Source organism: Phyllobates terribilis, unplaced genomic scaffold (genome assembly GCF_046119375.1).
Source record: "Phyllobates terribilis strain yellow unplaced genomic scaffold, ASM4611937v1 Scaffold_65__1_contigs__length_7625178, whole genome shotgun sequence".
In the NCBI taxonomy this organism is placed as follows: domain Eukaryota; kingdom Metazoa; phylum Chordata; class Amphibia; order Anura; family Dendrobatidae; genus Phyllobates; species Phyllobates terribilis.
The window spans coordinates 4832080-4843564 of record NW_027362825.1 but is presented as its reverse complement, the minus strand read 5'-3'; the positions used below and the strand labels follow the sequence as shown (position 1 = coordinate 4843564).

At 44.2% G+C, this 11485-nt stretch overlaps 1 non-coding gene across 1 annotated transcript; it reads right to left on the bottom strand.

Annotated features, from left to right (window-relative positions):
- Positions 1-7026: 7026 nt before the first annotated feature.
- On the bottom strand, positions 7027-7109 carry TRNAL-CAG (transfer RNA leucine (anticodon CAG)). The gene has a single exon. It is a non-coding gene; the product is annotated as a tRNA-Leu (tRNA).
- Positions 7110-11485: the final 4376 nt, after the last annotated feature.

Sequence of the window (11485 nt, the reverse complement as noted above, 5' to 3'; positions counted from 1 at the left end):
CTGGCTGTTGTGCTTAGACGGGGTTGAGTAGGATGTCCCCGGCAAACTGCCGGTCTGTGAGGAAGATGCAGGCGGACATGTTAGATTGCCTTGATCCAAAGCTGGTGCTCTCGATGTCAGAGAGCGCTCAACACCAGCAGGTGTTTCCACTTCCCAATGAACTGATGACCTGCCAATCACACTGGCTGTTACAGGTAAAGAGGTGGCAGGTCTGCGTCCAAAAACATGTGTGACTGCTGTCCCCCCAGTCACAGAGGATGAAGAGGCCGCGGATGCACAAGATGGGGCAGACGGTGGTTGGCCCAGCCTGCTAGGCCGCATTGTAGCACAGTGAGCTTCCCACTGCAACTTATGCTTCATATCCATGTGCCAGTTCATGCATGAACTACTCAAACTATGGATTTTTTGGCCTCTACTTATGTTTTGGTTACAAATATTACAGATAACACGAGTTGGGTCATCCTTATCATTCTGAATAAATGCCCAGGCTATGCAAGGCTTAGAGCCCATGCGACCTGAAGAGCCACTACGACTTGTGGTCAGAGGCAGAGTTGTGGTTGAGGATGCAGTTGTTGACGTGCTTCCAGTACTCCATCTGTGTCCAGGAAGGCGCAACCTAACCTCGTCGTCAATAGCATCTGTGACGCCCCGCTGTGCTTGGTATCACATATCCTAGAAGAGTGTATTGATGGAATCCTCCACAAGAGGCCCCCATAAACATTCACACATCTCCACCTTTCACCTCAGACCAGCAGAGGGAGCCCATTAGGGATATAAATAGGGAAGGTGGAGCTAGGCAGTTCAGTTCCTCTGAAGAGTTCCTGCAGTAGAGAAGCCTAAGAGAGGTCAGTCTGCAGTGGAGCTCAGTCTAGTCTAGAGAACTCAATTAATAGTTCAGCAGTGGAGCACGAGGCTCCTGCTAACTAGATTCAGTAAGGCATAACCGGAATCCCTGGAGAACTACAAGTCCCAGGATGGCTAAGGTGCTGATACGTAACAGAGCCAGGAGACGCTTAGGCCCCGCATAGTGGGAGCGTGAACTCCAAGAGAAGGCCCTACCACAAGGTCAGCCAGCGCAGGACAGAGACAAAGTTAGGCCTAGCTCCAGGCAGGTCAGAAACTTACTACGCAGAGGCAAGAAACAGGAGGCCCTACACCCGCTCATTGGGGAGGATCCTGATATTCACCCTTCACCCTACAGTGCTCTGGGATGTGCCTGAATTTCCTCCAGTAAAAGGTACTGAAGTGACTACCGTGTCCGTTCCCATTCTTGCTCTGACCCAGCTGGGTCTCGCCTGTCCTGCATTCCCCCTGCATACGCTGCCCTGAGACCTAGCTCCACCTGTGGGGAGCTATACCATCGAGCTGCCTTATCACGGGTCTCAGTGGACTGCTGCAGCGCTGGTGCTTCTCACCAGATACCACAGGTGGCGTCACAAACTCTTATAAAATTAACAATTATCCACTCTTTTAAAGAGTGACCCCAGGGTACGGGCCAGGGAGCCGACCACCGCGACATCCCCAAGGCCAGGCAAAGGCCCGGGTACCGAGTCATCCCCATCCCCTGGGCTAGTCACATCCTCCTCCACCTCCTCCATTGACCTCATCGACTGGCTGACTGTGGGTTGACAGTAAGTGGGATCTCCAACCTCGTCATCATTACCCTGTGTGTTATACCACCCGTCGTCCTCAAAGCCAACCTCTTCCTGCCCTGACCGAAAAGTCAAGTTGTCGCTCCAATCAGGTATTTGAGTCTCATCATCATCTTCATCATTGTCTCCACCAACAGGAGTGACAGTTTGGGAACGAGGGTCTACATTATGCTCAGAACCTTCTTCATCTGGTCCTGGATCCGACTTATAAAGATTCTGGGCATCAGTGCAGATCATTTCCTCGTCTAGATTAACAGAAGCTCTGGAGCAGACTTACGTTTCCCAGGCTATAGTATGAGTAAACAGCTCTGCAGACTCAACCATCTGTGTTACCCCATACTCAGACGGGCAGCTGGAGACTTGGGAGCTGTGAGGAAGCAAGTGCGATTGGGGTGACACCTCTGAGGACTGGAATATTTGTGATGTTGAAATTGAGGTGGAGGAGAGCCCACTTGATGGAGCACTTGATATCCGCTGAAGCACCTGCTGTTTTTGTGCCTCATCTGGAATTTGTAGCGATGGGCGTGTCCGTAAGAAAGGGATCGTATCACATTGTCCACGAAAAGAAGTCGACATCTTAGCTTGGCTGGAAGATGGTCTTTCTTCTGCAGATGTTACCCCTCCCCCCCACTGCGGGGGGGCTCGACCCACCAGCGTACAGGCACCAGTATTGGGAGAGGGGGGCTGGCCGTCAGGGTCCACCGCGGCTCTGGCACAAACCCGGCGACACGGAGGTGGCACGGGCAGGAACGAACAGGCCGTGTCGGCTTCTCACTTTTTGGATTTTAGAAGGGCATGACATGCCTATATCTGTGTCTCCCCCTCCTTTTACTCCTCCACCTCTTTTCTTTTCGCATGACTATATGTACTTGTCACTTTTCCATGTGTTAGTTATGTCTTCTGAGCAGTTTGTCAGCTTTTGGACACCTTTGAAGGTGTTTTCTATGTGTTTCTATGTGTTTTTGTTTGCCTGCCATTGGTTTTAACGGTGTTCGAAGGTGTTCGACGAACAGTTCGACGAACAGTTCGGCGAACACACGGGTGTTCGACGAACCGAACCGAACTCGAACACTACGGGGGTGGCTCAACACTACTCTCCACAGGTGTTCTATGGGATTCAGGTCTGGACTCATTGCTGGCCACCTTAGAAGTCTCCAGTGCTTTCTCTCAAACCATTTTATAGTGCTTTTGGAAGTGTGTTTTGGGTCATTGTCCTGCTGGAAGACCCATGACCTCTGAGGGAGACCCAGCTTTCTCACACTGGGCCCTACATTATGCTGCAAAATTTGTTGGTGGTCTTCAGACTTCATAATGCCATGCACACGGTCAAGCAGTCCAGTGCCAGAGGCAGCAAACAACCCCAAAGCATCAGGGAACATCCGCCATGTTTGACTGTAGGGACCGTGTTCTTTTCTTTGAATGCCTCTTTTTTTTTCCTGTACACTCTATGTTGATGCTTTTTCCCAAAAAGCTCGACTTTTGTCTCATCCGACCAGAGAACATTCTTCCAAAACATTTTAGTTTTCTCAGGTAAGTTTTGGCAAACTCCAGCCTGGCTTTTTTATGTCTCGGGGTAAGAAGTGGGGTCTTCCTGGGTATCCCACCATACCCTTTTCATTCAGACGCCGACGGATAGTACGGGTTGACACTGTTGTACCCTCGGACTGCAGGGCAGCTTGAACTTGTTGGGATGTTAGTCGAGGTTCTTTATCCACCATCCGCACAATCTTGCGTTGAAATCTCTCGGCAATTTTTCTTTTCCGTCCACATCTAGGGAGGTTAGCCACAGTGCCATGGGCTTTAAACTTCTTGATGACACTGCGCACGGAAGACACAGGAACATTCAGGTCTTTGGAGATGGAATTGTAGCCTTAAGATTGCTCATGCTTCCTCACAATTTGGTTTCTCAAGTCCTCAGACAGTTCTTTGGTCTTCTTTCTTTTCTCCATGCTCAATGTGGTACACACAAGGACACAGGACAGAAGTTGAGTCAACTTTAATCCATGTTAACTGTCTGCAAGTGTGATTTAGTTAATGCCAACACCTGTTAGGTGCCACAGGTAAGTTACAGGTGCTATTAATTACACGAATTAGAGAAGCATCACATGATTTTTCAAACAGTGCCAATACTTTTGTCCACCCCCTTTTTTAGGTTTGGTGTGGAATTATATCCAATTTTGCTTTAGGACAATTCTTTTTGTGTTTTTTCATTGAAGACAAATTAAATGAAGATAATAATACCAAAGAATTTGTGATTGCAATCATTTTCAGAAAGAAACTGAGTATTATCTGACAGAATTGCAGGGGTGCCAATACTTTTGGCCACCACTGTACTATATTGAGGACTATCTGGCGCATTATACTATATGTAGGCTATTTGTACAGTGTGGGGATTACAGTTAGGGTCATACCGTGTGGGAGATTATGTGGGGTCTTTGCACAGTGTAGGGGCCATCATATGTGTGGGAGATAATGTGGGGTCATTTGTATAGTGTAGGGGCCATCATAAAATGTGGGAGATAATGTGGGGTATTTGCGCATTGTGAGGGCCATCATACAGTGTGGGAGATAGTGTGGTATCTTTGCACATTGTGGGGGCCATCATACAGTGTGGGAGATAATGTGCGGTCTTTTCCCAGTGTGGGGGCCATCATACAGTGTGGGAGATAATGTGGGGTCTTTGCACAGTGTGGGGTCCATCATACAGTGTTGGAGACATCAATTTGTAGGCTACTAAGGGGTCAGTATACTGTGTGTTGGGTACTATACAGTGAGGGGGCATTATACTATGTATATGACGCGCCCCTGGGCCTGTGTCGCGCAGCGTTGCGCACGCGGGAGCTTACCCGGAGCCGGATCTGTTGAGGGTTGTAGTCTCGTGGCGGTGATCCGGTCCGTGCCCAGGGAGTCAGACTAAGTGGCGCTGTATCAGCGGTAGATGTTGGACGACTACGCCACCCGTTGAGTACAGCTAAGGAGCTGCTGCTGCAGGGCAGACCGCTGAGGCCGGTGGTAGAATTGTGCAGCGTGATAGTATAACCCCCAACGGGAGGGGTAGGGCCTCAGGGCAGCCGACGTGGATGATGGGGGTAGCAGGAACCACTCGGAGACGGTACGGTGTAGTTCAGGGTCTTTACTGGTGACAAAGATAGACCCTCCCGGAGTACTGGCTAGCGATTGGGGCCTGGTCAGTCCTTGAGCAGATGGGATCTCCCCTGGCCAGGCGGAGTTGTAGGCCTCCCAAACTAACGATACTCTTCTGGCTACCTTGCTAGATGCGGGTATAAGTAGCCCACGTCCCTGAGTGTACCGTGTGGTGCTCACCCGTATGGCCGGTGACTCGGGGCCTTCTAGTAGCTTCCGCTCCACGACGGCGGTGCTGGTCCCAGGTGTGTGACCGTGCCTTCGGGTTTCTGGGCCAGAGGACCTGCAATCCCCTGCCGGTCAGTTTCTGCTGCTGGATAGGAGTTAGTCCCCACAGCCTCGGACTCCGGGTCCGGTGATAACTTCTCAGTCAGGGCGAGCTCTGCAGCTGCCAGCCCCTGACTCCTTGTAGCACTGCTCCCACAGAGCTCCTGTTGTTTCTTCCTATGCTGCTTCTCTTCTCTACTTCTTCTCTACTCACTAACCCTGCCTCAGCTCTAGGTTTATATAGGGGAAGTTCTTCACCTCCCAGGACTGGGCAGGAGGTGTGGCATGCATAGGATTCCTGACCAAGAGACCTCCCACCTGCTCTCAGACATAACATTGCTGTTACTGTGGAAACCAGACCCCTGGGGTGCCACATATAGGAGAGCATCATACTGTGTATAGGGAGCTGTATATAGGGCGAGACTCAGGACATTATTAAATGTTAAGTGGGCACTTATCGTTATAGGGGAACTCAGGTTATTGTGACTGTCAGAGGGGCACACAGAGGGCATTATTACTTTCTAAGGGGCAAAATTTGGTCACTGTTTTCTAGGGCACTTGCACATGGCATTACTATATGCTAGAGGCTTGTTTTACTATCTTGAGAGCACACAGAAGGTGCAGTAATATGGACACGTACAGCAACAGAGGCTCAGTATTGGGGTATCAGCAGGAAGAGGTGTTTGTGCAGGTTGGGACTAGATGGGGACGGGGCCTGAAATGTAAGGAATCAAATGTGTCTTTGTTGTGATCTCTGCAGACCTGAGCGTCTGAGTCCTGGATGGAGAAGTCGTTGTGTCAGTCTGGGCCAGATGGAAAAGACGGGAAAAGTGAACAATTTAATCATAAAGAACGTCAGCTGTAAGTTACTACATATAACAGTACTGTGATCTCTTATATATTCTGCAGGACTGGAATCTAGCAATATGTCACCATATGGCGGTAATAGCAGTGCTGGTCTTTGTATAGAGATTATTTTCAGTAACAGCGCTGTCATCTGCTGAGGTTCTCCTACATCCACTATCTGGGTGCACCACTATTTTTGTAATCAGGGTTACCTGGTTAGGGGCCCACTCAGAAGTTTCGCCCACACTGAACCAAAGCCCTAAATACGCCTCTGATCACAAGCTATAAAAATGTTGATATTCGTTTACAAGTCTGTAACATATATGTGGTATAGATATCTGGGCTCAGACTGGCCCACCGGTCAACAAGGAATCCTCGGGTGGGCCCCCAGTGTGCCCCTGAGCCTTGGGCATAACGATAGTAATTGTGTCCTACGTCACCACTGCCACCCTATTGTATTTTACAGTTGTTCCTCCACTATAACGAGGAAAAGGCCAAAAAGATATTTGCATATAGCTGTTGTGTGACCCCTAGAGTCAGTTCCACCTGTGTACACCAAAGATCCTAGTCTGACCATACTGATCTCTAGTGGCCAATGTGACAACTGCAATTTTTCATTACAAATTGTTTTGTTTTTTTAGCTGATGTTCCTTTATTCTTTTAATACCACACAGGGATTGGTTTATTTTGTTTACAGTTATGTAGTAAAACGCTGTATATCTATATCCCCGTATATACAGGTGTTAGTGCTCACATAACTGCGCTGTAAAGTAAGGAATGTGATCAGACAGGTCGTCACTGATTGTCGACACGATATGGGGTCGGATCACAGTATAGATAGGATTAGGCTTCATCATATTCTCATTACGATATACAACGGCAGGGAAAGGGTTAAAGGTGTTGTCACACAAATAAACATTTATCCAACTCTTGATTCCTTAGATGTCCCTTTAAGAAATCATTGTAGGCTGAAATTAGTTAAACAGCTGAAGTCCGTGACTCAATGCTGCGTTACCATATAAATTCTATATAAGATTTCAGTGTTATTATGTGTTCTAACATGTACTAATCAATTACAGGAGAGAAGCTGTACAATGTCAGGAAGGAAAAGAACTGATGTCAGAAGTTGGATTCGAACCCACGCCTCCAGAGGAGACTGCGACCTGAACGCAGCGCCTTAGACCGCTCGGCCATCCTGACTTCTGCTGGTTTAAGTAAATTAACACTTTCTAAGCTAAGCAGTAGAAAGATGAGCATTACTTGTGATGAAAGGAAATATATCATGATTTATTTTATTTCAATATGCATTTTTAATTCCTTAGTGACGGAGCCAATTTTGAGCTTAACGACCAAAGCCACATTTTTAAAAACTGACACGTGTCACTTTATGTGATAATAACACTGTAATGCTTAACATATCCCCGTGATTCTGAAAGTGTTTTTTCGTGACACATTGTACTTTATATTAACGGCAAATTGAGGTCAATATGTTTTTAGTTTTTCTTGTGAAAATATCTAAAGTTTGATGAAAATTTTTAAATGTTACCAATTTTTTAACTTTAACTGCTTATATCCTAAAACCAACTAGTCAGACAACCAAACAAGTTAATAAATAACATTTCCTAGTTGTCTACTTTATGTCAGCATCATTTCCCAAACCTCCTTTTATTTCGTTTGGATGTTAGAAAGGTTAAAATTTAGCAGCAAAATTTAATTTTCTTTTTTAAGAGAATTTTAGAAAATTTCCAAGTTCTATTTTTCACAGACCTAGTCAGTGTTGAAGTGACTTTGAGGGGCCAATATTTTGGAAAAACACCACTGAATTTACCCTAAGAACTTGTTCACACAATGCATTCCCAAACAAAAATGATACCGCAGTAAAACTGATGTGCTTTTACTGTATTTTTTAAGTTTACTGCAAAAAATGCATTGGGAAGGCATCATGTGAACACAGTCTAGAAGTTTATTTTTATGCCATTCAAATTAGTAAGGAAATTAAAAAATATTTTTTTCTTTGCTGCAATACATATTCCTTATAACACAAAATACTAATAAAAAAACTCCAACAAAACTAGACATCTACGTATCAGCAAAAAATAAAAATAGGCATTTTAGCCTTGCATGAGAAAGTATACATTTTTGGATTTTTTATTAGTTTAGTTTTGATTTGTAAATAACAATTAGTAATAAAATGTTGCAGTTGTCTTAGTGTCCACTAGATGTCAGTATCAGGTGCACACATTACAGATTTGTAAACCATGATTGCCATTTTTAAGATTATGATATTAAGTGTCTTTATGATCTGTGAATTGTGGAGTCCTGGAAAAAAATCAACGCAGAGGAAAATGTAAAATTATTCTTTAAAAAAATACCTCTCCATATGCCGAAACCCGCGATCAAACCAGGGACCTTTAGATCTTCAGTCTCAAGCCCCCGTCTCACATAGCAATATCGCTAGCGAGATCGCTGCTGAGTCACGGTTTTGGAGACTCACCAGCGATGTCGCTATTAGAGATGAGCGTTGTTCTACTCGAACTGTTCGCCAATCTCAAATTCGAGCTGTTTTGGGCAGTGTTCGAGCCGTTCGGCGAACACGAACAATTAGAGAAAAATTCGGCTGTTCGAGGTTATGTTCGATAACTGTTCGTGCACCAAAATCATAACTGGATTTTTTCTCAGTAATGATGAAAATTAATGTTAATATGCAGTTTGAGTGTACAGCGGGGTGGGGGGAGGGGCAGGGGATGGATCTCTGCAGGAATAATGAAGATCTCCATTTTTTTTTCTCTTTCCCGCATTTACAGTGGGGAGGTGCAATCTGTCAGCCTATCAGCAGCGCACACACGGAGCGAAGTGCTTTTTTTCACACAAGCAAGGGCATGTGTCATTGGCAGTGTATGTCACATGTCCTTGCCCTATAAGACCAAGCCATTTTCCCCGTCGCCACCATTTTCTCACTGCAGCAGCTGCGTGTTAGACGGCACCGCTGTTCCTGTGTGCGCTATACCTTGTTAATTTCAAGCCAATTTTCGCACAAATCTACAGATAGCTTGGGAGTAGGGAATAGTTGTGATTGCAGTCCTTTTAAGGACTAGGTTACAGCATTTCCTACGACTTTTATCAGGGAGGTCTGTGCTCTTAAATAGATAGATTGTGGGAGTAAAGACTAATTGTAATTGGAGTCCTTTTCAGGACTAGGTTACATCAGTTCCTATCAGTTTTTGCCAGGCAGGTCTGTGCCAGTGCTGTGCAAGTTTTTTTCACAGCATTTGGCTGAATCTAGCAAAGCAAATCCTTTTTGGCCTATTGCAGAGTGTGTTAGTCAGTGGAGTAGCCTATCTGTGTTGCAAGATATACCACCTGTGTATAGAATAGCAATTTTTTTACTGCACCTAGTGAAGTAAAATATTTTGGGCATAGCATCATTCTATTAGTCCATCTATACTGACCTCCATCAGGTTGCAAATTGAATATAATTTTTTTCTGCATCTAGCTCTGAAAAAATATTGGGCTTCTAGCTGTGTGTGGGACTTGTTGTATTAGACCATCTATATTGACCTCCATCAGGTTGCAAACTGAATATATTTTTTTCTGCATCTACCTCTGAATAAATATTGGGCTTCTAGCTGTGTGTGGGACTTGTTCTATTAATCCATCTATACAGACCTCCATCAGGTTGCAAACTGAATATATTTTTTTCTGCATCTACCTCTGAAAAAATATTGGGCTTCTAGCTGTGTGTGGGACTTGTTGTATTAGTCCATCTATACTGACCTCCATCAGGTTGCAAACTGAATATATTTTTTTCTGCATCTACCTCTGAAAAAATATTGGGCTTCTAGCTGTGTGTGGGACTTGTTGTATTAGTCCATCTATACTGACCTCCATCAGGTTGCAAACTGAATATATTTTTTTCTGCATCTACCTCTGAAAAAATATTGGGCTTCTAGCTGTGTGTGGGACTTGTTCTATTAATCCATCTATACAGACCTCCATCAGGTTGCAAACTGAATATATTTTTTTCTGCATCTACCTCTGAAAAAATATTGGGCTTCTAGCTGTGTGTGGGACTTGTTGTATTAGTCCATCTATACTGACCTCCATCAGGTTGCAAACTGAATATATTTTTTTCTGCATCTACCTCTGAAAAAATATTGGGCTTCTAGCTGTGTGTGGGACTTGTTCTATTAATGCATCTATACAGACCTACATCAGGTTGCAAACTGAATATATTTTTTTCTGCATCTACCTCTGAAAAAATATTGGGCTTCCAGCTGTGTGTGGGACTTGTTGTATTAGTCCATCTATACTGACCTCCATCAGGTTGCAAACTGAATATATTTTTTTCTGCATCTATCTCTGAAAAAATATTGGGCTTCTAGCTGTGTGTGGGACTTGTTCTATTAATCCATCTATACAGACCTCCATCAGGTTGCAAACTGAATATATTTTTTTCTGCATCTACCTCTGAAAAAATATTGGGCTTCTAGCTGTGTGTGGGACTTGTTGTATTAGTCCATCTATACTGACCTCCATCAGGTTGCAAACTGAATATATTTTTTTCTGCATCTACCTCTGAAAAAATATTGGGCTTCTAGCTGTGTGTGGGACTTGTTCTATTAATGCATCTATACAGACCTCCATCAGGTTGCAAACTGAATATATTTTTTTCTGCATCTACCTCTGAAAAAATATTGGGCTTCTAGCTGTGTGTGGGACTTGTTGTATTAGTCCATCTATACTGACCTCCATCAGGTTGCAAACTGAATATATTTTTTTCTGCATCTACCTCTGAAAAAATATTGGGCTTCTAGCTGTGTGTGGGACTTGTTCTATTAATCCATCTATACAGACCTCCATCAGGTTGCAAACTGAATATATTTTTTTCTGCATCTACCTCTGAAAAAATATTGGGCTTCTAGCTGTGTGTGGGACTTGTTGTATTAGTCCATCTATACTGACCTCCATCAGGTTGCAAACTGAATATATTTTTTTCTGCATCTACCTCTGAAAAAATATTGGGCTTCTAGCTGTGTGTGGGACTTGTTCTATTAATCCATCTATACAGACCTCCATCAGGTTGCAAACTGAATATATTTTTTTCTGCATCTACCTCTGAAAAAATATGTGGCCTTCTAGCAGTGTGTGGGACTTTCTCTATTAGTCCATCTATACTGACCTCCATCAGGTTGCAAACTGAATATAATTTTTTTCTGCATCTAGCTCTGAAAAAATATTTGGCCTTCTAGCAGTGTGTGGGACTTTCTCTATTAGTCCATCAATACTGACCTCCATCGGGTTGCAAATTAAAAATAATTTTTATCTGCATCTACAGTACCTCTGAAAAAATATTTGGGCTTCTAGCTGTGTGTGGGACTTGTTCTATTAGTCCATCTATACTGACCTCCATCAGGTTGCAAATTGAATATAATTTTTATCTGCATCTAGCTCTGAAAAAATATTTGGCCTTCTAGCAGTGTGTGGGACTTTCTCTATTAGTCCATCTATACTGACCTCCATCAGGTTGCAAATTGATTATAATTTTTATCTGCATCTAGCTCTGAAAAAATATTTGG